The sequence below is a fragment of the Protopterus annectens genome, chromosome 2.part0, assembly GCF_019279795.1.
Source record: "Protopterus annectens isolate FY-2018-M chromosome 2.part0, PAN1.0, whole genome shotgun sequence".
In the NCBI taxonomy this organism is placed as follows: domain Eukaryota; kingdom Metazoa; phylum Chordata; order Ceratodontiformes; family Protopteridae; genus Protopterus; species Protopterus annectens.
In genome coordinates, this window is record NC_056728.1 from 1,667,020,167 (window position 1) to 1,667,042,849 (window position 22,683).

Below are 22,683 nucleotides of genomic sequence, written 5' to 3' on the forward strand. Positions count from 1 at the left end.
TAAAACGGGGGCAAGGATCGTTGATAAAAAGGGAAAAAAGAAGTGGGCCTAGAATGGACCCTTGAGGGACTCCAAGGGTGACTGGTAGAAGGGATGATATATTATTTATCCAGAGAACTGCTTGTTGTCTATTGGTTAGGTAGGACATGAACCATTTAATAGCCAGAGAGTCAAAGGAATAGGATTCAAGAATGTTGATAAGAAGGGTATGGTTTACCCTGTCAAAAGCTTTTGAGAGGTCAATAAAGAGTGCAGATGAGGGATTATTGTTATTTTGATTTCTATTTATGACATCTGTAAAGGATAACAAGGCAGTAGTGGTGCTATGTGCTGGCCTAAAACCATGCTGGCACTTAGCTATTGTGTTATTTTGAGTTAAATGGTTTAAAAGTTGCTGGTGAACACATTTTTCCATGATTTTTGCTAAGGGTGATAAAAGAGCTATTGGTCGGTAGAGTAATCATTTGAGTTACCACCTTTGTGAAGGGGGATAATGTGGGAGATTTTCCAGATGTCTGGAACTTTTCCTTCTTTAATGGTTCTATTTATGAGGATGGATATGGGATAGGAAATTACTTTGGCTGCTTTTTGGAGGTATTCAGAAGGCAGCTGGTCAGCAGAAGGAGTACATGGCTTAAGTTTTTGAATGAGTTTGTAGATGAGGGTGGTAGAGATTGGTTGCATATAAAATGCTGGTAGAGTGCTAGGTGTGGTGGTGCCTACTTCAGGGTCACGTATGCACATCAGCACTGCCAGGTTATGTTTTATGCCATGCTTTGTGACCACAGGACTTATAACACACAACACAATCAGTTCAGACCTCCCCTCCCATATCCAGGAACCACACTTGGCTTCCCGGGGAACAGTGTAGGATATGAAGGTGTTCACATACACCATTATAGTGGTTAACTTCAGGTATAGGAATATTGAGTGGGGAAACTACTCAGGCCTCAACAACATCACCCTACATCCACTACAATTTGTGAATCCATGTGCTATGGCAAGACCAATCACCACAGCCACAAGGGGGAATACATATTGGACCTGACCATCAGCAACATGGGGACTCTATGTTCCACACCAGAGGTAGACCACCATTGTTAATATCTGACCAAAACCAACTTTCCCTGGACATCCATATCCCATCCCCACCCCCAGGCAAGGAAATCACTACAAACAAAGTATTTATCAAAAGCAGACTTTGCACTTGTGAAGACTGGGGTGGAATACTTCAAAGGACCCATGCTGGAGGATTATACAGGCCAATCTGCAGAATCCTTGACAAATGCATTCGATGAGCATCTGGAAGGTTTGCATTGATCATGCTATCCCAAATAAAACCAAGACTCCTCCACAACAGGAGACCTGTCTGGTTTACACCAGCCATATATAAGCTGTACAACAGAAGGAGGGAGCTAATACATTACAGAGCAATATCCCACAGAGGGAGGACATCTCTAAACCGTATTGGCAAGACACTTCAATCCCTCAAAATCATCACTTGCAAGTGTTGACAGTGAAATTGTCCAGACACTGCAGATAAGGCTCCCCTCAGTCTGGAATTGAATCCCAATTAATGTTATAACTCCTCGCCATCCCTCTTCCAGCAAACTCCAGCCACATGGATGTGATATTGCAAATTCAACCCCTGGGATCTCCACTGTGTCCCTGCTTGACGGAGGCACAGCACACTTGCCTTAAACGGTGCCTTCTGTGACCTACTTTACAGAGGCACAGTGGCCTACTGTACTGGGGAGGCAGACACCAAATACACTCTGGCTAAGCTTATGTATTCCCTAGGGCAAACAGCCTAGTATTGACCTCTACACCCATATGTTTAAGTTTCAGATGCACAATATTTGTTGCTGATAAACTGTTTGCAGGTCTTTATTGACATAGCTTTCCCTGTTTCTATGAACAACTTGTGTATCTGTGGAAGATGTTTGAATATGAGAGGGATCCACTATATTACTTATGTCTGTGTTGTCATTTAACTGTGTGCACTGGGCAGATTGCTGTATTGTGGGAGTTTCCTTGCTTAACACATACAAAATGCCAGATATGTGTGGCCAACTGCTATACTGAGACATGGCCCAAGTGTGTGAGCATGCCCAGTTCAGGCTTTCCATGGCTTGTTGCCTGACATATGTCTCATTTATCAAAGTGTGCGAGCATGCCCAGTGTGAGCTTTCCATATGTTGGGATCTGAGGTCCACCACATTTGTGGTTGTGTGTGAACTTCAACAATATTTCACATTTATAGTTGTGTGTTGGAAGTCATGTTGTGTTCTTACTGCCCAACTGCTTTGTGTCTGAACCCAACAGGGATTATGCTGTGCCTGCAGGGTTTCCATGGGATAGTTTGCATACAGTTGTCCACATTCTTTCATACTGACCAAACACTGTAATATCGTATAGTGTACTGGTTCAGTACTTTCACTGTGGTGGACAGTATCCTGGGTTTCAATCCTATCACTGCTTTAAATATTCATACTGAGCACACCAGACTGGTTAAGGGCCAGTTGTGCAGATATGACCATGTTGCATTTTGTTCAGCTGTGGACTACTTAAACCAGGCTTGTCCAACATTAGTAGTGTATTCCGCAACTTGGGTGGACATTGACAAACACTATCTATGTGCCCTAGGCCATTTCTAATGCTAGTCAGTGTGTTTGTCCTTCAACACACATTTTAACTGGAGTTTGCCATGACATTTTTCAAGGTTAGTATACTGTGCCTCTGTCTACCCATGACGTAAAAGTGATACCCAGGGTAAACCTACCATCTCCCATCCACTCATCAAGATTCCTCTTGAAGAGAGTCAATGAGGGACTCTCTGGCTAACCTGGACTGGGAGTTTACTCAAGAGTGGAGGGAGCTTCTGGGTTATGGATCAATCACTACAGCATGTCCTATTTATGTCAGTGCTGAGGTTCAGGTCTCTCATGTGCATAGCTCACTGGCATTCAGATTTTACAAGGTGCAGCATGTGCATTGATTCCAGCTTGGACATGGCTTCATACATCGGGCACAGATCGCCTCTGGGCAGGCAGTATGGCACTGTGTGGAGCTGCAGGTTGTTTAATCAGGCAACACATGGCATCTGTTAGAGTCCTTTGATCCTCCTGGTGAGGTACATTTGGGGTCTTTCCAGTTGCTGGAGGTGTCTGCTAAGGTACATCCCACAAGGGCCATTGTACTCAATTGTGAGGCTGATGAAGGATGACTGAAGAGGCACGGTGACCTCCCCTGATCTAGATGTGAATACCTTCATGATTAGGTGGGTATATGGTATGTTTCTTTAACCACTACAGCCACATGGTTGTCCAATGCAAGATTTCTGTCAACTTGTGTCCCCAGGTCTCTTATTACTTCTAAAGTACTTAATGGGTTAACACCTATGTGGTAATTGGTGGGTACTTACTGTTTTTCCAAAGGGGATGACTATACACTTTTCTGCATTTAGTTTGATGACATGGCTCTGGCACCAGTTGTCTGTTTCTATGAGGCCGTTTTGTAGGATGCTTGTGTCAGCTGGAGGGTCAGATATGGTGCCCAATTTGTAGTCATCTGCAAACTTGTTCAGACACAGTCCTTCCATGTTGGCCTGTACCTCTGGGAAATAAATACCAAACAAGGGAGGTCCCAGGACTGAGCCTTGTGAGATGCCAGTTGTAGCTGGTTTGTAGTCTTGACATGGCTGCAGCATTTCTGACCATGTCAGTTCTGTCCTTGAGCTGGTTTGCAACCCATCTACTTGAATAGGGGTTTATATTTAAGCTGATGAGCTTATCTATAATGAACAAGTGGGGTATTGTATGGAAGGCTTTTGCAAGGTCCAGATAGGCTGTGTGGACCACATTCCCCTCATCAATGGCCTTGGTGACTGTTTCAAATGAGTCAAACATGTTTAAGGGGCAAGATCTGCCCTTAAGAAAGCCACACTGGGGAGGGTCCAGTGTCTGTAGGTCCCCAATATCTTTATTTCTGAGGTCCATGATGATCCTTTCCGTAGTTTTGCAGACCAAGCTAGTCAGGATTCTGGGGTGATAGTTTGCAGTATCCATTCAGGCACCACCTTTGTGGAGAGGGACCATTGTTGCTGTACATTGCGCTTTGGGTACATATCATGTGGTAAGGCTGAGATTGAGCAGTAGTTTTATTTGGTGTTCCTTTCTTCTTGGAGTTCATGTTGGACGCAGCCCAGGACACCATCTGGTACCATTGATGCTGTGTGTTTTGCTTTGGAGACGCCGGCTGTTACCTCAGCATCTGCAATGTCAGGGGGCCAGCACTCTGCTGGGATAGATATTTGGCATTTTCGTGGTGGTGGGGGTGGGGGGGTGGGGGGGGGGGGTTTGCACTGAACCTGTCAGGTTGGATGTTGGCAATGTGTGTGGGTTTGGTGTATTGTTTGTAATTTTAGAGTAATTCTGAGCATATCTGTGAATTTCCACCAAGGTTCCTACCATCAGTTAAGAAAGCCTTGTGATTATCCTTAGTGTCCTGTACAATTTGTATCTTCATAGGTTCATACTAGGCTATCTGCCCTAGGGCATTTATAAGCCTAGCCAGAGTGTGTGTGTGGCTTTCGCCACCCCGTGGAATGTGAATATTATGCCCATTTAGGGTTTAGTTTACTGTGCCTCTGTCTAGTAGTGACACAGAGATGACCCCCGGTGTAAACCTACGATCTCCCATCACTCGTCAAGATTTCTTTTGAAGAGAGTCAGTGAGGGCCTCTGCCTAACATGGACTGGGGTTCTGTTCCAGAGTGTAGGGAGCCTCTGGGTTATGAATCTGTCCCTCCAGCACATCCTATTTATTTCTGTGTTGACGTTCAGATCTCTCACTCTTGTGGCTCTGATGGATTTGGATTTTCTGAGGTGGAGCATGTCCATTAATTCTGGATTGGACATGGCCTTGTACGTCAGGCATAGATCGCCTCTGAGTAGGCGATATGCGACTGAATAGAGCTGTGGAGTTTCTTCAGCCGGGCAGCATATGACAAATGTTTGAGACCCTTTATCCTCTTGGTGATGTACTTTTGGGGTCTTTCTAACTGCTGCAGGTGTCGGGTAAGGTACATCCCAAATGGGGCAATGTACTCAATTATGTGCCTGATAAGAGAAGAGTATAGGGGCACAATGACCTCTCTTGATCTAGATGTGAATGCTTTCATGATAAGGTGGCCAATATAGAAGGTCTTACTAGCCACCTTGGCAATGTGAGTGTCAAATGAGAGATTACTGTCAACTTGTGTCCCTAGGTCCCTGATTACTTCTTCCGTACTTAATGGATTACCACCTATGTGGTAATTTGTGGGTACCTTGTTTTTCCCAAAGGGTATGACTATACCTTTTTTGCTGTTCAGTTTAAGGCCATGGCTCTGGTACCAGTTATCCGTTTCTATGAGGCCTTTCTGAAGGATGCTTGTGTCCGCTGGGGTATCAGTTATAACGCCCAGTTTGCAGTCATCTGCAAACGTTTTCTGCAACAATCCTCCTATGTTTGCTTGAACCTCAGAAAAATAAATGCCGAACAAGAGGGGTCCCAGGACAGAGCCCTGTGGGACACCGCTTGTGACTGGCTTAGAGTCTGACATGGCTCCAGCAATTCTGACCTTGTGGGTTCTGCGCTTGAGCCAGTTTGCAACCCATCTTATGACATATGGGTTTACATTTGAGCTGGTGAGCTTGTCTATGATGCCCGAGTGGGGTATTGTGTCGAAAGCTTTTGCAAGGTCAAGGTAGGCAGTGTGAACTGCCTTACCCTCATCAATGGCCTTAGTGACTGTTTTAAAAAAGTCGACCAGGTTCAAAAGGCAGGATCTGCCCTTGACAAAGCCAAATTGGGTAGGATCCAGTGTCTGTAGGTCCCCAATGTTTTTGAGTTCCATAATGATCCTCTCCATAGCTTTGCAGACCAGGCTCATCAAGCTTATGAGGCGTTAATTTCCAGGGTCTGTAGAAGCACCTCCTTTGTGGAGTGGGACCACTGTTGCTGTACGCCATTCTTTTGGTACGTATCCTGTAGTAAGGCTGAGATTAAACAGCAGTCTTATGTGCGGGTTTAGTTCCTCTTGGAGTTCATGTAGCATTCAACCCGGGACACCGTCTGGTCCCATTAATGCTGTGTTTTTAGCTTTGGAGAGGGTGGCTCTCACCTGGGCATCTGAGATATTAGGGAGGCTGCACTCTGCTGGGATAGATATTTCTCCTTTTGGGGGGGGGGTCTGCACTGAACCTGTCTGCCAGAATGTTGGCAATGTCTGTGGGTTCAGTGTATTTTGTGTCATTTTGGACTAACTCTGAGCATATCTGGGAGTTTCCAAACAGGTTTCTAACATAAGTAAAGAAGGCCTTGTGACTGTCTTTTGTGTTCTTTGCGATTTTTCTGTCAAAGTTGGCCTTGGATGATTTTATGAGTGATCGTGGTTTTTTGCTAGTACTGATCAGAGATGCCTTCCCTTTTAGGGATTTTGCTCTGTCATGTAGTAGCTTCCTCCTCCTGTTGTAAAGTTTGTTAATGGCTGGGGTCCACCAGACAGGATGCCTGCCTTAGGGGGAATGGGTCTTGGTTTTATTTGGGATTGCATGATCCATGCATTCTTGAAGGTGTCCGTAGAAAGTGTTTATAAAGGATTCAGCGGTGTGGTCTATGGTTTCCAGTGGCCCAGGGACCTTGAAGGATACCACTTCAGTCTTAAGAAGTTTGAAGTCGGCTTTTGAGAAATTCTTCACTGTGGTCTTTTGTGCAGGGGGTGGGGGCAGGATGTGGATTTCCAGTGAGATTAATTTATGGTCTGATCTCAGCAATGACGGGTATACTTCCGGTATGGAGCATTGTGTCCCCATGTTTGTGATGATCAGGTCTAGTATATTATCTCCTCTTGTGGGAGTGGTGACTAGTTGTTCCATTGCATTTGAGTTTATGAATTCTAGGAACCTTTGGGCTAGGGTGTTGGGGCTTGAGTAATGCTCCCAGTCTATGTTTGGGTAGTTGACGTCTCCCAATATGATGGTATTTGGAGAGACATTCATACTCTCCAGTGTCTTCAGGAAGGCTGAGTGGGGTTCCTGAGTTTGAGAGAGTGGTCTGTAGCATGCTACAAACTGTACGGCAGTTTTGCCTATGGTTAGTTGCATATGGATGGTCTCCGATGCTTCGTGCATTGCCAGTAACCTGGAGGTGTGGGTATCTTTGATGAATATGGCTACTCCCCCTCCTTTTGTGGTTCGGTCCAAGTTTTGGGGCCGAAAAGCATGATATGAGGTATAACCTGGTAGTGCTGGGTTGCTCTCAGGAGCCTTGAACCAGGTTTCCATCACTGCACAGACATCGATGTTCTCCATACTGAGGTGGGCCTTGAGAGCATGCATCTTGAGGTTTAGACTTCTGGCGTTGAGCAGCATTACCCTTAGTTTTTTTCCACTTGTGTTTTCTAGGGAGGAGGGTTTGTCTTTTGAGCCTTGCCTAAAAAAGGCACTATGGAGGTGGCAAGAGCCTTGGCCAATATCCGGAAGCCCACGGGTGACAGGTGCAAGCCATCCCTTGTGAAGCAGCGTGGCTTGTCAAGCATGTCATCCCAAGCAGACAGACATTGGATCCCCTTAGAATGACACCAGTAATTGAGCCAATTGTTAAAGCTGATCATTCTGTGTTTGTACTGTGGCATCATTCTTGGTGAGGGTAAGATGCTGCTCAGGGTCATACCAGCCTGGGCTACATAATCAGAGAGCTCCTCTATGTCTCTTTTCATGTAGTCCAGGGAGGTACGTCTCAGGTCATTCACACCGGCATGGACAATGACTGAGTCATATTTGTACTTGATTTGGAGTGACCTGAGTGCTTGTGTTATGTGGTGGATTCTAGCACCCGACAGGCAGCTTACTGTAACCTTTTCCTTGTTCAGTCTGGTGAGCGGGACATCAGTGTGTCTGACTGTGGAGTCAACTTTTACAAGTGTATCAGGCATGTTGTTTGGCCTTAAGGGCTGTGACTGTTTGGCACACTGACTTTGTGAACTATGTGTTGCATGTGCTATGTTTTGAGGTAGTGGTTGCTTGGGTGTCTGCTTTGGAGGCCTCTGTTGTTTTGGTAGATTTTTAATTAGAGCCTCCGGGAATGTTTTTGTGTGTTTATGTGTTTGGTTTGCAGTTGTGATAGGTCTATGTGAGAATGGGTTTGTGGTGTGTGTGGTTACCTCCTCCTGACTGTTTTTGCCAGTACTGAGTTCAGAGAGCTCAGCCTGCAGTTTGGCTAAATAGTTGCATCTCTCACATATATTTGTATTTGTTGGGGGGGGGGGTTGTCTGTGTACATGAGGCAGGTGTAACATTGCCTCAAGATTCCCAGATTCAACATGTTGTAGCTGGCCTTAGAGGATTTTATGTGTGGCCATATTTTTTACCATAATACTGATCAGTAATTACTCCCTTTTTGGGTTTTGCTCTATCATGTAGTAGCTTCCTCCTTCTCTTGCATGGTTTGGTAATGGCTGGGGTCCACCAGGCCAGATGCCTGCGTGTATGGGATTGGGTCTTGGTTTTATTTGGGATTGCATAATCCATGCATTCCTGAATGTGTTCATAGAATACATTTATAAAGGGTTCTGAGGTGTGGCCCATATTTTCCACAGGCACAAGGCCTTTAATGGATTCCACCTCAGTTTGGAGGTGTGCAACTTTTGCTTTACACATGTTTTTCACTGTGGTTTTCTGCCCAGGGACTGGGGTCAGGATGTGAATATCCAGTGAGATTACTCTATGGTCTGATCTTACCAGTGAGGGATACACTTCTCATCTTGGGCATAGAGTACCCATGTTGCTGATTATCACATCCATTTTGCTTACCCCTCTTGTGGGAGTGGTAAGTTGTTCCATAGCATTTTGGTTTATGAATTCTAGGAACCTTTGGCCTAGGGTGTTGGAGCTAGAATAATGCTCCCAGTCTATGTTTGAGTATTTTCAGTTGCCCAATATAATGTTGTTTGGAGAGACCTTGATATTTTCATGTGTTCTGAGGTAGGCCAAGTGCAGTTCCTGGAGTTAGGAGGGTGGTCTGTAGCAGGCTACTAACTGGGAGGCAGTTTTAGCCACTGTTACTTGCCTGTGGATAGTCCATGCTGCTTCTTGCTGTGGCACCAACTTAGGGGTGTGGTTATCCTTGACAATTGTTGATAGTCACCCTCCTTTTGTAGTTTGTTCCATGTTTTGGGGCTGTAAAGCATGGTATGAGGTGTAACCTGGTAGTGTTAGGGTGCTCTTGTGAGCCTTGACCCAGGTTTCTGTTACAGAACAGATATCAACATTCAACATGCTGAGGAGAGTTTGGACTGCATGCATCTTGCAGTTTAGACTTCTGGCATTGGGTAGCATTACTTCTAGGTTCTTATCTCTTGTGATACCTATGGAGGTGGGTTTGTGTTTTGAGCCTTACCTATTCAAGGCACGGTGGGGATGACAACAGCCTTTGCCAGTATCCAAAAGGCCAGGGGTGATAGGTGCAAGCCATCCGTAGCAGGTGGAGCATCGTGTCTTGCTCAGCATGTCATCCCAGGCTGACAGGCATTGGATCCCCTTTGACTAAAAGCAATACTTAAGCCAATTATTGTAATTGATCATCTTGTCTTCATATTGTGGCATCATGCTTGGTGAGGGTAGGATGTTAGTCAGGGTCATCAAGTTTGCATATACTACATGGTGTTACATTGCTTAACACATGGCAGTCATGCCTCAGGTGGTGCTGCAAGGCTGCCTATGTTGGATGCACATACTACACTCCCTGTACATGTTTGAAAGCAGGTTGTGTCAACTTAGGCATCCCTTTTACTATATGTGTGAGTCAGAGACAGGTATCATTTCCAGGGTTCCTACTGAGCCAGTGTATGTGCTATGCGTTGCCTCTTTGCCAAGGCATACTGGGCACGCCTCCTTCTGCCTACTGGGGCAGGCTCAGGCTGTTCCTCCTCCGAGTCACGCTCTGCCTGTGATGGCCTTGGCAATGGTGGGGGGCTGTTTGGCCCAGCCCTATGCTGGTCCTGCTGCAGCTGTTTTCGCAGAATCATATTATGTAGCATAGCACATACCATGACAATTTGGGTACATGTAGTTGGTGAGTACTGCAAGGCTCCACCAGATGTGTCCAGGCACCGGAACCGTGACTTGAGCAACCGAAACACACGCTCGATTACATTTCGTGTTTGTGCATGTGCCTCATTATGGCGTTCTTGTTCAGGTGTGTGTGCATTTCTGATGGGAGTCATCAGCCACGGCTCCAGTGCGTAGCCAGCATCCCCCACTAAGTGACCATGTGGGATGTCCCCATTGGCAAATGTCTGGTACAGCTGCGTCAAATGCCAGATATGGGAATTATGGTAGCTTCCAGGGCAGCCAGCACACACATTCATTATTATGCCCTGGGCATCACACGACCTGGCAGTTGATGGAGGGGAAGCCCTTGCGGTTAATTTAGGCCCTACCCCGCTCACCAGCTGGTGCTTTGATGTGTATATGCGTGCGGTCTATTGCACCCACTACCTCAGGGTATTCCGCTATTTGCTGGAAGAGACGCATATTGCTGGCCAATACCTCACGGGAATCGGGGAAATATACATGATCACCGACATGTGCTGACATGGCATCCAGGAACTGGTGCAGTACCCTGGATGCTGATGCCTGTGATATCCCCATCATATCACCAGTTGGTCTCTGGAAGGTACCAGTTGCTAGTATTCTTAGGCCAACACATACCTTGGTTTCCACTGGGATGGGTTCCCCTCTGTTGGTTCTGTGTGTGAGGTGTGGCCTGCACAGCTCAACAGTTTGCTGTAGGATGTCTCTGTCCACTCTACAGCGCTCCAGTATCTCCAGCTCATGTAACCCCTGGTAGGTGACCCTGGGCCTGTACACTCTTCTCTGTCTCCTCACTGTGGGTTGTCCAGCAGCATTTGTGTAGTCACCACGCATGTTGCGTATGTTTCCTTATAACAGCTGTGGCAGCCCCTAGCATTTTTGGTTACTCCTCTGTTGCAGTGTCTCTTGAGAGAAACATACTGCACTGTTGTTTGCAGAGTTTTAAGTGCTGGGCTGGGCTACTGTTCTGCCTGTGTAATTGCCTGCTTCTGATTATTTTCACCTGCTAGTTCTACCAGTATTCCCTGCTAGCTTCCTAGTATTTCTTCTGCTTCCTTTTCCCTTTCTGTTTCCTCAGGGGGGAGCAATGAGCATACAAGTGCAAACACGCTCACAGCGGCTAACACGTGCGCACACATAGACGGACTAGAATCTGCTTATTCGGGTTAAACCTTATGCACACCAGCGCAAACAAGCTTACAGGTCCTAGAGGCAGAGGGGGCGCGCAGAATCAGGGCAGTCGAGAAACCTTTTCCGACAAGCCCTTTCAGCATCCCTGAGGTGTTGCCTGACTGTCCACCTTCGGAGGCAGTCGGGGGAAGATTATCTCTGTACCCTGAAGCCTGGCTTTCCCTAACTCAAGACAAGTGGGTACAGTCTATCATTTCCGAAGGCTACAGAATCCCATTCTTTCTCATTCCAAAGCAATCCAAAAAAATCCCTTCCCGACGTTCCACCCAGTCAAGGGGAGCAAGCAGCACTAGAAATTTCAAAGCTGCTTGCAAAAAGAGCCATTCAGCCAGTTCCAGCAGACCAACAAGAATCTGGAATCTACTCCAAATTCTTTTTGGTTCCAAAGAAAACAGGGGACTGGAGACCCATTTTGGATCTCAGCAACTTGAACAAGTTTGTCAAGAAAACAAAGTTCCGGATGGTCACACTGCAGTCCATTCTACCCCTTTTGGGGCGGGACAACTGGATGTGCTCAATAGATCTCCAGGATGCGTACTATCACATCAGAATGAGTCGACGTTCCAGGAGATTCCTCCGCTTCAAGCTGGGAACCAGTCACTTCCAATTCAGGGCCCTGCCCTTTGGACTCACTACAGCCCCCCGAGTGTTTACCAAATGCATGGCAGTGGTCGCCTCTCATCTGAGACGACAAGGATTCCAAGTGTTTCCGTATTTAGACGACTGGCTCCTTACAGCCCCCACCAAGCATCTTTTGCTTCTTGCCAGAGACTACACTTTTCACACATGTCAAACACTAGGCATTTCAATAAATTACGAAAAGTCTGTCTTGTCGCCTTGTCGTGTTATTACCTTCATAGGCGCAAATCAAGACACAGTCAACATGTCAGCCAGACTCACAGAGCAGAGAATAGCAGACATACACAGACAGGTCTCTCTTGTCTTGCAGAGCAACAAAGTCAAAGCCAGATTGATCCTGAAGGTCTTGGGGATTATGGCGGCGGCCATCCCTCTTCTAACATTAGCTCGCTTCCATATGAGAATCTTACAATGGATGCTCTTCACACAATGGTCTTTCCAACGACTTCCAATGTCCCATCCTATTCGGATAACACAATCGTGCAAGAATCATCTATCTTGGTGGATCACATCTCCCCAGCTCTTCCTAGGGAGACCTTTCGTCCCTTCCCCTCCGGTTGCTACAGTGACAACGGGTGCCTCCCTGATCGGGTGGGGGGGGGTATTACCAGGGCAGGACGGTCCAAGGCATGTGGCAACCTTTCGAGTGCCACTTGCACATAAATGTCCTAGAGATGAGAGCAGTGCTTCTAGCGTTGCAAGCCTTACAAGACTCTCTTCCCAAGGGAACTATAGCAATTCAGACAGACAATATGTCTGTAGTGTGGTACATCAACAAACAAGGCGGAACCAGATCTTACCCCCTATGTCGAGAGGCACTCAGACTGTGGCAATGGGCGATTTCTTCACAGCGGTTTCTGTTAGCAACGCACATTCCGGGAAGTCCAATGTGATTGCGGACAAATTGAGCAGAGCTATTCTCATGCCTCACGAGTGGTCTCTGAAGAATTCAGTGTTGGAGAAAGTTTTTCGAAAGTGGGGCCGGCCTTGCTGCGACCTTTTCGCTACTCCCCAAAACAGCAAGTGCGATTTTTTCACCCTCTTTCCCCAACCAGGCCACCCCAGCAGAGCTCTAGTACACGATTGGCCCCGGGGACTTCTGTATGCTTTTCCTCCCTTCCCACTGATATCTCAGCTAATACAGAAAGCCATCGCTCAGAAAGCTTCCATGATCCTCATTGCCCCTTACTGGCCTTGACAGGTTTGGTTCCCATTTCTCCACCGTTATCTGTTAGAGCAACCTTGGCATCTGGACCCAGTTCCAGATCTCTTGACCCATCAGTCGGGTCAGTTGCACCACTCCCTCCCTTCTCTGAACCTCACAGTGTGGTTCCTCCAATTCCAACTCTAGCCAGGCTTCCTCTAATATCTCACTCAGTTCGAGATATTTTGATAGCCTCTCATAAATCTTCCACTCGGAAGATTTATCATAGTATGTGGAAACGTTTTTCCTGTTGTGCGCAGTCAAAGAATATAGATCCTTTCACTGCTTCCATTCAATCAGTTTTAGACTTTCTAGCCGAACTTTTCCACTCAGGTTCGTCTCCGTCTACCATCAAAGTTCAATTGGCAGCAATATCGAACTTTCATGTTGGAGTCTCAGAGTCCTCCATTATGTCTCACAAACTCTGCAAAGCCTTTTTAAAGGGAGTTTTTCTCCTCAAACCACCTATCAGGGATCCTCCTCCTCAATGGGATCTCAACTTGGTTTAGCGTCCTTAATTCTTCCCCCCTTTGAACCTGCGGCTTCATGTTCAATGAAGTTACTATCTTGGAAAACACTCTTTTTAGTAGCTATCACTTCAGCTAGAAGAGTCTCTGAACTCCATGCTCTGTGTAGTCGACCCCCTTATCTTTTGTTTCATAAGGATAGGGTGTCCTTACGTACTAACCCATCCTTTTTGCCTAAGGTAGCTTCACTGGCAAATTTGAATCAAACCATTGATCTTCCTGTGTTCTTCTCTAATTATTCGAACAGGTCAGAACAAAAATTACATTGCTTAGACGTTCATCGCCAACTTAGGTACTATTTAGACAGGACCAAACAATTCAGGAAGTCTGATCAACTGTTTGTTTCTTATGCAGAAGGTAGAATGGGCCTTCCAGTTTCTAAAGTATCTCTCTCTAGATGGCTTACTTTGTTGATTACCCTTGTGTATGAGATCAAACATCAACAGTTGCCATCCAAACCCAGGGCTCATTCAACTAGAGCTTTATCCACATCTGTAGCTTTCCAGGATAGGCTGCCTATTGATTCGATTTGTTCTGCAGCTACTTGGGCTTCTCCCCATACCTTCATTTCTCATTATAAGTTGGACTTGGCCTCTAGGGACCGAGCCAACTTTGGTTCCACTGTACTCAAGAGTCTGTTCCGATAGGCCACCCGGGACAAGGTGTTAGGGATGCGGTCCCATCCAGCAAGAATGAAGGCGAGATAGACAACTTAACATTTAGAAGTTATGTACCTACCATAACGTTCCATGTTAGTTGTCTTCTTCTCGCTTTCTTTCTTGCATCCCACCCTCCTTCCCCCTAGCCTGGACAGACCCATAGGAGTTTGTTTTGTTCCTTTTATGGAATTTCCTTGCTGGGCTTAGCTTTCAAACGAGATCTGAGGAGTTACCGCCTAGCATTGTGGGATATAGGGGAGCCTCGAGCCGGTGGAACTAGCTCTCGAGCTTTTAGAGTGGCCGAGTCGGAGCCGAGGATCGGCTCCGAACCCATCCAGCAAGTAAGAAGGCGAGAAGAAGACAACTAACATGGAACGTTATGGTAGGTACATAACTTCTAATTATATGTCTTACACTCAGCTTCCCCCCTTAGCAACCCCTACTCGGTGGCCATGTTGTTTTCAGCCTGCTATTCCCTTACATTGTAAATTCATGCTTTGCATAAAACCCAAATTTTTATTTTTCTGTTTTTTATAGCGCATCCCGTTTGTGCGGCACTGCGCTACATTTAAACATCGTCGATCGCCGGGGGGAAAAAATTTATTTCATTTTTGCATCGGGGTACATTGCCAGTGGCCACATATTTGGCCATTGGCATGCTGCCTGGAACATATGCAACCTTTATTTTGAGCTGACAAGGCACCATTGTGTTATTTGCAGAACGTTACTCAGTTGTCAACTGAGTACATCTCTGCAGATAACATGGCTCTTACACGGGCAGGTTTCTGCTTCCTGGATCGCTAGATTACCTCATTCGCATGCCTTTCGGCTGCAAGTGAGGTAATTAGCATATCCACGCCCTGTCCATGTAAGAGCCGTTTTAGGTGCTCTCTTACACGCAAATACAGGCTGTTCCTGGATCGCTATGGCTGCATGGAGTCTTACACTACTCTTAGACTCCGTGCAAGTCATCATGAATCCTGCCCCTTGTGTTCTGACTGTGCTTCTCAAACATTTTGGAAATATAGAGTATATTTCAGAGCATTTGTTATAACTAGAATTGCCTTAATATTGCTACAACTCAAGTGTTCTAGGTTGCACTGCATCTGAAGTGTTTGTATGTTTTAACTGCTTTTCTGTATATATAGACTTTTTTGTATATGTAGACTAGCTACTTATTCTGCTGTGTTACTTCCTCTTAAATCGTTTTTCAGTTGTGCACTTGCCTTGGTTCATTTAAAAACATTTTAAATTGCTAATTTTGTAGAGTTTTAATTGCATTTACTGTCTAGGACTACACACTCAAGTTTGTAAGCCTTTTCTATGTTTATTTACTGTATTATTGCATTGTTTAGCCTGTTTCAACAAAAAAATACTATCTTGTTTGCTCGTTTCCCACCTTTACTAGCCAGTACATATCCCAGGCTTTGCTTGTCTCAGGACTTTATTTTCTGTGCTCAGAGCTGTCCAGACCTTGCATTGGTAGAGGGAAGTCCTACTGCCTACCAGTGGGACTGGTGAGCATTGTACTGCCTATCTAACGCTAGAGGAGTGGTTTCCAGCTCTGAAATTGTAATTTTATTAGCCTTTTGGGCTGATTTCAATCCCTTTCAACTTTCTGGCTTAAAAACGCGTGTGTTTGCACATTTTTCACATCGTGCAGCACTGCGAGGCTACAGTTAAACTATTCCAGGTGCCAGAAAGTCTGCTCTTCAAATTTTTCCTTAAAACTAGCTGGTTTCTCAGAAGTAGCATTAAAATCTGAACCCCTGTGACTAGCACTTGATCTAGAACCTGCTGGAAAGTACTAAAAAGCCTGAAGCAGATACAAGCACTCAGCTCTCCTTGTCAGTAAAGAGAAATTAATCATAGGCACTAAACAGCCTATAACTGCAAAGTATCTTACAAAGGTAAGGGAAAACAGCTCTTAAACTTTACATAAAAGCACCTAAACAGGCATGTCCAAGGGTCAGCTTCCGTTGATATCTCCTGTCCACCTGGTGAATCTGGGCATACTAGGGCAGTACGGCAACTGCCTCATGTACACAGACAATCCTCTCCTCCTACCACCCAACACTACAACCTGCGAGAGATGCACTTACATAGCCAAACTAGAAGCAAAGCTCTCTCCCGCCAAGATTGTGCTAGACAGTCAAGAGGAGAAGGTTAACACCTGCATCACACCTCAAGCAACTCATAGCCCTTCAAAACCCACACCATCAACACCCACACATAGCAACACTAAACCCACATATGCGGAGTCCCTTAACATTAACCTGCCCAAGCAACAAGGACCTCCGAAGCTGAAACGCAAACACCAGTCACAACCAAAGTGACACATAGCTCACAACACCAGTGTGCCACCCAGCAACAGCCCCTAAGGCAAGACAATGTACCCAACACTTTAGTCATAGGTGACTCTATAGTCAGGCACACTGATGTCCCACTCACCAGACTGGACAAGGAGAAAATTACAGTCAGCTGCTTGTCGGGTGCCAGGATCCGCCACATAACGCATGCACTCAAGTCACTCCACAACAGGTACAAACACGACTCTGTCATTGTCCATGCTGGAGTGAATGACTTGAGATGTACCTCCCTGGACTACATGAAAAGAGATATGGAAGAGCTCTTGGATCATGTGACCCAGGCAGGTATGACCCTAGCCCTGAGTAGCATCCTGCCTTCGCCCAGAATTATAAGGACAAAATGATTGACTTCAGCAATTGGCTAAGCTTCTGTTGTCATTCAGAGGAGATCCAGTATTTGTCTGCTTGGGAAGACATGATCGACAAACCACGATGCTTTGCCAGAGATGGTCTGCACCTGTCACCCCTGGGATTCAGGTTACTGGCTAAAGCTTTTGCCACCCCTATAGTGCCTTTTTAGGCAAGGTTCAAAGGATAAAACCACCACCGTAACAGATAAACAGGCAAAATCTGAAGCTAATGCTACTCAATGCTAGAAGTCTAAACCTCAAAATGCACTCTCTTGAGGCACTCCTAAAAATGGAGAACATCGATATCTGTGCAGTAACTGAGACCTGGTTCAAAGCTCCAGAGAGCACCCCTGCAATTCCAGGCTACAATTCATACCACACTTTTCGGCCACAAAACCAGGACCAAAACACTAAAGGTGGAGGAGTGTCCATATTCACCAAGGATATTCACACCTCCAGGCTAGTTGCCCAACACAATGCATTTGAAATTCTCCAGGTGCAACTAACACTAGGTAAGACTGCAATCCAAATTGTAGCTTGCTACAGATCCCCAACCATGCCCCAAGATTCTCATTACACCTTTCTAAACATACTGGAAAATATTAAGATACAACCAAACACCTTAATACTGGGTGATTTCAACTACCCTGCCATTAATTGGGAAAACTACTCAGGTACCAACTCCTTTTCCCAACAGTTCTTGGAATTCATAAATTCCAACGCACTGGATCAACTAATCCATTGTCCCACCAGGGGCTCCAATATCCTAGACCTGGTCATTACCAACATGGGAGATAGATGCTCCACACCTGTGGTCACCCCCTCATTGGTCAGGTCTGACCATAAGCAAGTCACTCTTGACATCCACATCCCACCCCCACCCCCAGTAAGGAACCCTCCTTAAAAAACTTCTCCAAAGCCAACTTCAAGCTACTGAAGTCAGAAGTGACAAACTTCACAACACCCACGCAGACGGGATCTGGAAGTTCGACTGCAGAATCCTACACTAAGGCACTGTACGAGCACATCCACTCGTGCATGAATCGTGCCATCCCAAATAGAACCAAGATGCTATTCTTCAAAAAAAGGAAGCCAATCTGGTGGTCCCCTGCTATAAACAAACTATACAACAGAAGGAAGAAACTGTTGCAAAAAAGAGGAAAATCCCAGGATGCAAAAAACTCCCTCACCAGCCTCAGTAAGAAGCTAAGATCCCTCATAAAATCCTCAAAAGCTAGTTATGAAAATAAAATTGCCAAAGATTCCAAAGACAACCACAAGGCATTCTATAGTTATGTCAATAATCTAACTGTCAATGCTCAGATCTGCTTTGAATTACAACAGAACGGCATTAAATATACTGATCCCAAGGATATTGCCAATATCCTGGCAGATCGATTTAGTGCCAACTTCACCCCCCTCTCACCCCCTAAAGGGCCCATCTCAATACCAAAAGATTGCCAAATTCCGGTAATCACGGCCACACAGGTAGAAACCGCACTCTCCAAAGCTAAGAATACAGCATCCCTGGGACCAGATGACATCCCAGGCTGTGTACTACATGAACTACAAAATGAACTGGCACCTCACCTAAGTGTCATGTTTAATCATAGCCTCACCTCAGGCTTCGTGCCCACTGAGTGGCGCACAGCTACAGTTATCCCACTCCACAAGGGAGGATCCACCTTGGATCCCGGGAACTACCGTCCCATCAGTCTGACAAGCCTGATTTGCAAGGGCATGGAGCGCATTATCATGGAACTTATAAACAAAGACATTGGCAACTTTCAAACACTGGACCCCACCCAGTTTGGGTTTGTGAAGGGCCGATCTTGTCTCCTGAATCTGATTGACTTCTTCGAATCAGTCTCCAGAGCTGTGGACGAGGGTAAGGCAGTCCACACAGCCTATCTGGACCTCGCCAAGGCCTTTGACACCATCCCCCACTCTGGAATCATAGATAAACGTACTAAGCTGTGCATAAATCCCTACGTCACTCAATGGGTTGCTAACTGGCTTACTGAGAGAACCCAGACATTAAAAGTAGCCGACTCCAAATCCAGCTCCAGACAAGTGACAAGTGGAGTATCTCAGGGTTCAGTCCTGGGACCACTCTTGTTTGGCATCTACTTCTCTGAAGTACAGGCCAACAGTAAGGGACTCTGGCTAACAAAGTTTGCAGATGACTGAAAACTGGGAGCCATTATTGAATCCCCAAATTATGTGGATATTCTACAAAAGGGCCTTACAGAAACAGATGCCTGGTGCCAGAGCCATGGGCTCAAGCTTAATGCCAAGAAATGTATAGTTATCCCCTTTGGAAAAAAACATGTACCCATGAATTACCACATAGGTGGCAGGACACTAAACATCGAAAGTGTGATTAGAGACTTAGGGACACAGGTGGACAGTGGTCTCACTTTCGATAACCACATTGCCACAACAGACAGGAAATCCGTCTATGTGGCACACCTCATCACTAAGGGCTTTTCATCCAGAAAAAAGGAGGTCATTGTCCCACTGTACTCATCCCTCATTAGACCCATTATAGAGTATAATGCCCCGTTTGGTATGTACCTCACAAGACATCTGCAACAGCTGGAAAGGTCACAGAAATACCTCACTAAAAGAATCACAGGCCTAAAGCAGATGCCATATACTGACCGTCTAAAAAAAACTCCAGCTATACTCTGTGGCATATCATCTACTCAGAGGCGATCTCTGCTTAACATACAAGGCCATGTCAAACCCTGAGCTGTTGGACATGCTCCACTTAAAGAAATCCCAATCCCTCAGAGCCACACACTCCAGGGATCTAAACCTTGTCATCACAATGAACAGAACATGCTGGAGGGATAGGTTCCTGACCCAGAGACTCCCCATACTCTGGAATAGACTGTCCATACATATCAAGCAGAGCGCCTCATTGACCCTCTTCAAAAGGAACCTTGATGATTGGATGGGAGATAGGAAATTCACCCCGGGGATCATGTCAGTCGCCCTGCTAGACAGGGGCCCGGGGAAGTAAATATTGTGGGAAGAAATATCCAGGGAATTGTTATGGCTAGGCTTGCATAGGCCCTAGGGCCGATAGCCTAGTACCAACCTATAAACAACAAGGGGCTTCCCTTTACACAACCCCATGCCACCCAGACCCTAACCACAGACGCATCAGACTATGCTTGGGGTGCACATCTGGACGGCAGGTGCATTCAGGGCCACTGGAACCCAAATCAAATTCATCTGCACATCAACCAAAAAGAGATGCTAGTTGTTCAGTATGCTCTGACTGCTTTTAGATCCCTACTGTCTCCATGGTCTCTACTAATAAAAACTGGCAACACCACAGTGATGTGGTACATCAACAAGCAGGGGGAAATCCACTCTTACCCACTCTGCAGGCTATCCATGATCCTTTGGAACATGGCCTCAGCCATGCATATTCACCTGCAAGCTTAATTCCTGCCAGGCAGCCAGAATTCTCTGGCAGACAACTTAAGCAGACATCTCCTAGACCCACATGAGTAGCAATTAAGCCACAACACTTTCAGCCTTGTGACCCAGAAATGGGGTACCCCGAAGTTGGACCTATTTGCCCCCCCCTACAACCACTAGGTCAGCAAATTATGCACCAGGGAACCCACAGCGATGCCTGGAAAGTGGATGCCCTATCCTTCCAGTGGGCAAACCTATCAGTCTATGCATTTCTCCCTCTACCTCTTCTTACAAGAGTTTTACTCAAGATAAGGGAGGAAAGACCCTGGCCATGCCAACACTGGTACCCACTGCTGCGCAATCTGTCACCGTTGCCTCCATGGTACCTCCCTCAGATCCCAACTCTCCTGACTCGGCAGGAGGGACAGTTCTTGCATCCGCAATTGCAGACCCTAAACCTTGCAGCCTGGCTTATTCCTTGACTTCTCCCCCAGTGGCCAGCCTAAGCAAGCAGGTACTGGGTGTCATACGTGAAGTCAGAAGACCCAGTACTAGAAAATCATATGCTGAAAAGTAGAAAAGGTATTGTTCCTGGATCCGGACTAAAGGAGCGGACCCAGCACAGCCCTCCTTACCTCTCATCCTGGATTACCTAGCAGACCTACTCTACAGGGGCCTATCCTTCTCTTCCATTAAGATCCATGCCTCTGCCATCTCTGTTCATTAAAGCACTGAGCCACCTCTCTTCTCACACCCTCTCATCAAGGAGTTCCTGAGAGGGACTAACAACTTAAGGCCACCAAGAAGAGGCCCTACCCCTGCTTGGGACCTTAACTTTGTGTTGGAAAAGCTCACGCTACCCCCCTTTGAGCCTGCAATGTCAGCAGACTTAAACTTCCTCTCTTGGAGAGCAGCCTTGCTTCTGGTCATCACTTCAGCTAGAAGAGTGACTGAGCTACAAGCACATGTCCTTCAAGGATGCAACTGCAGTCCTGACATATGGGTTGTCCTGACTCAGGCAGCCCTTCGGTCAGCTGGATTCCAAAGTCTGGGTCCGGCGTCGGCTGATGTCGCCCTTTCCCCGACGTCAGAGCGCCTGGGGTATAAAAACGTCAGCCGACGCCATCTTCTCCAGTCTTTCTTGCCGCGTGGTGCCCGAAGCAGAAGCAGTTCGCAAGTGCCGGTCGACCAGCTCCTGTGTTTTCAGCTACTGAAGTCTTCAAAAAAGCTAAGTACCCCATTGGGGACCTTTTCTTGCCTCAGCCGATGTCAGATAAAAGTGAAAAAGTTAATAATTGTTTAACTTGTGGAAAACAAATACCTCATAAGGATTTCCACTCTTACTGCTTACCTTGCCTAGGCCCAGAACACAATGTCTCGGCCTGTGCAGCTTGTGCCTCTTTCAATAAACGCACTCTTAGGTGTCGGTCTGAGTTTGCACAGGATTATTTTGGGGAAGATTTCTGTTATATCATGCCGTCGGAGCTTCCGACAGCACATTTGCCTAAAAAACAGAAGGATAAGGACCGACATCCGCGGTCTCGGCCGACACCACGCTTAGGCCTACCGTGAGTATCTCGGTCTCTTCTGAGCCGGTTTCACAACCGCTACAGACCGACGACACCGCTCCACCGGTTACTTCGGTACCGGAGGCCAGCTCGGTGCCGGTTTCTGTGCTCCCCTCTGAGACCGTAGCCCAGGATATTTCTGACACCTTTTCAGTGGATAAGACTACTCCAGCACGTGGGGCTGCCAGGCCTCCAGTGTCTATGTCCATTAAGGCCTACACACGTGCTAAGGCTGCCAAACAGGCTAAGTCTCTCCCTCCAAGATCTGTTTCCCTGGGATCCACTTCTGGTTCTCAAATTTTAAGTTTAGCTGAGGACCTTATTTCTTTGATTAGGGGTTCACAGCCTCATCCAGATAGAGGCTCTAAGCTGCCTTCTGACAAGAGGCCTAGGGTTGAGCAGGTAGACTCCCAGTCCTCCGATGAGGCCTCAGGTGATTCTGCACATTCAGACTACCAGGAGGAGGCCTTCCCGGCCTACGAGGATTCTGATGCGGAGGAATCTATTCCCTCTGCTTCTCCTCCTGAGGAGTTTTCCTTTGGGGAAACACTTCATTCCATCAGGGAGCACTTCAAATGGCAAGGCCAAGAATACTCAGATTCTAG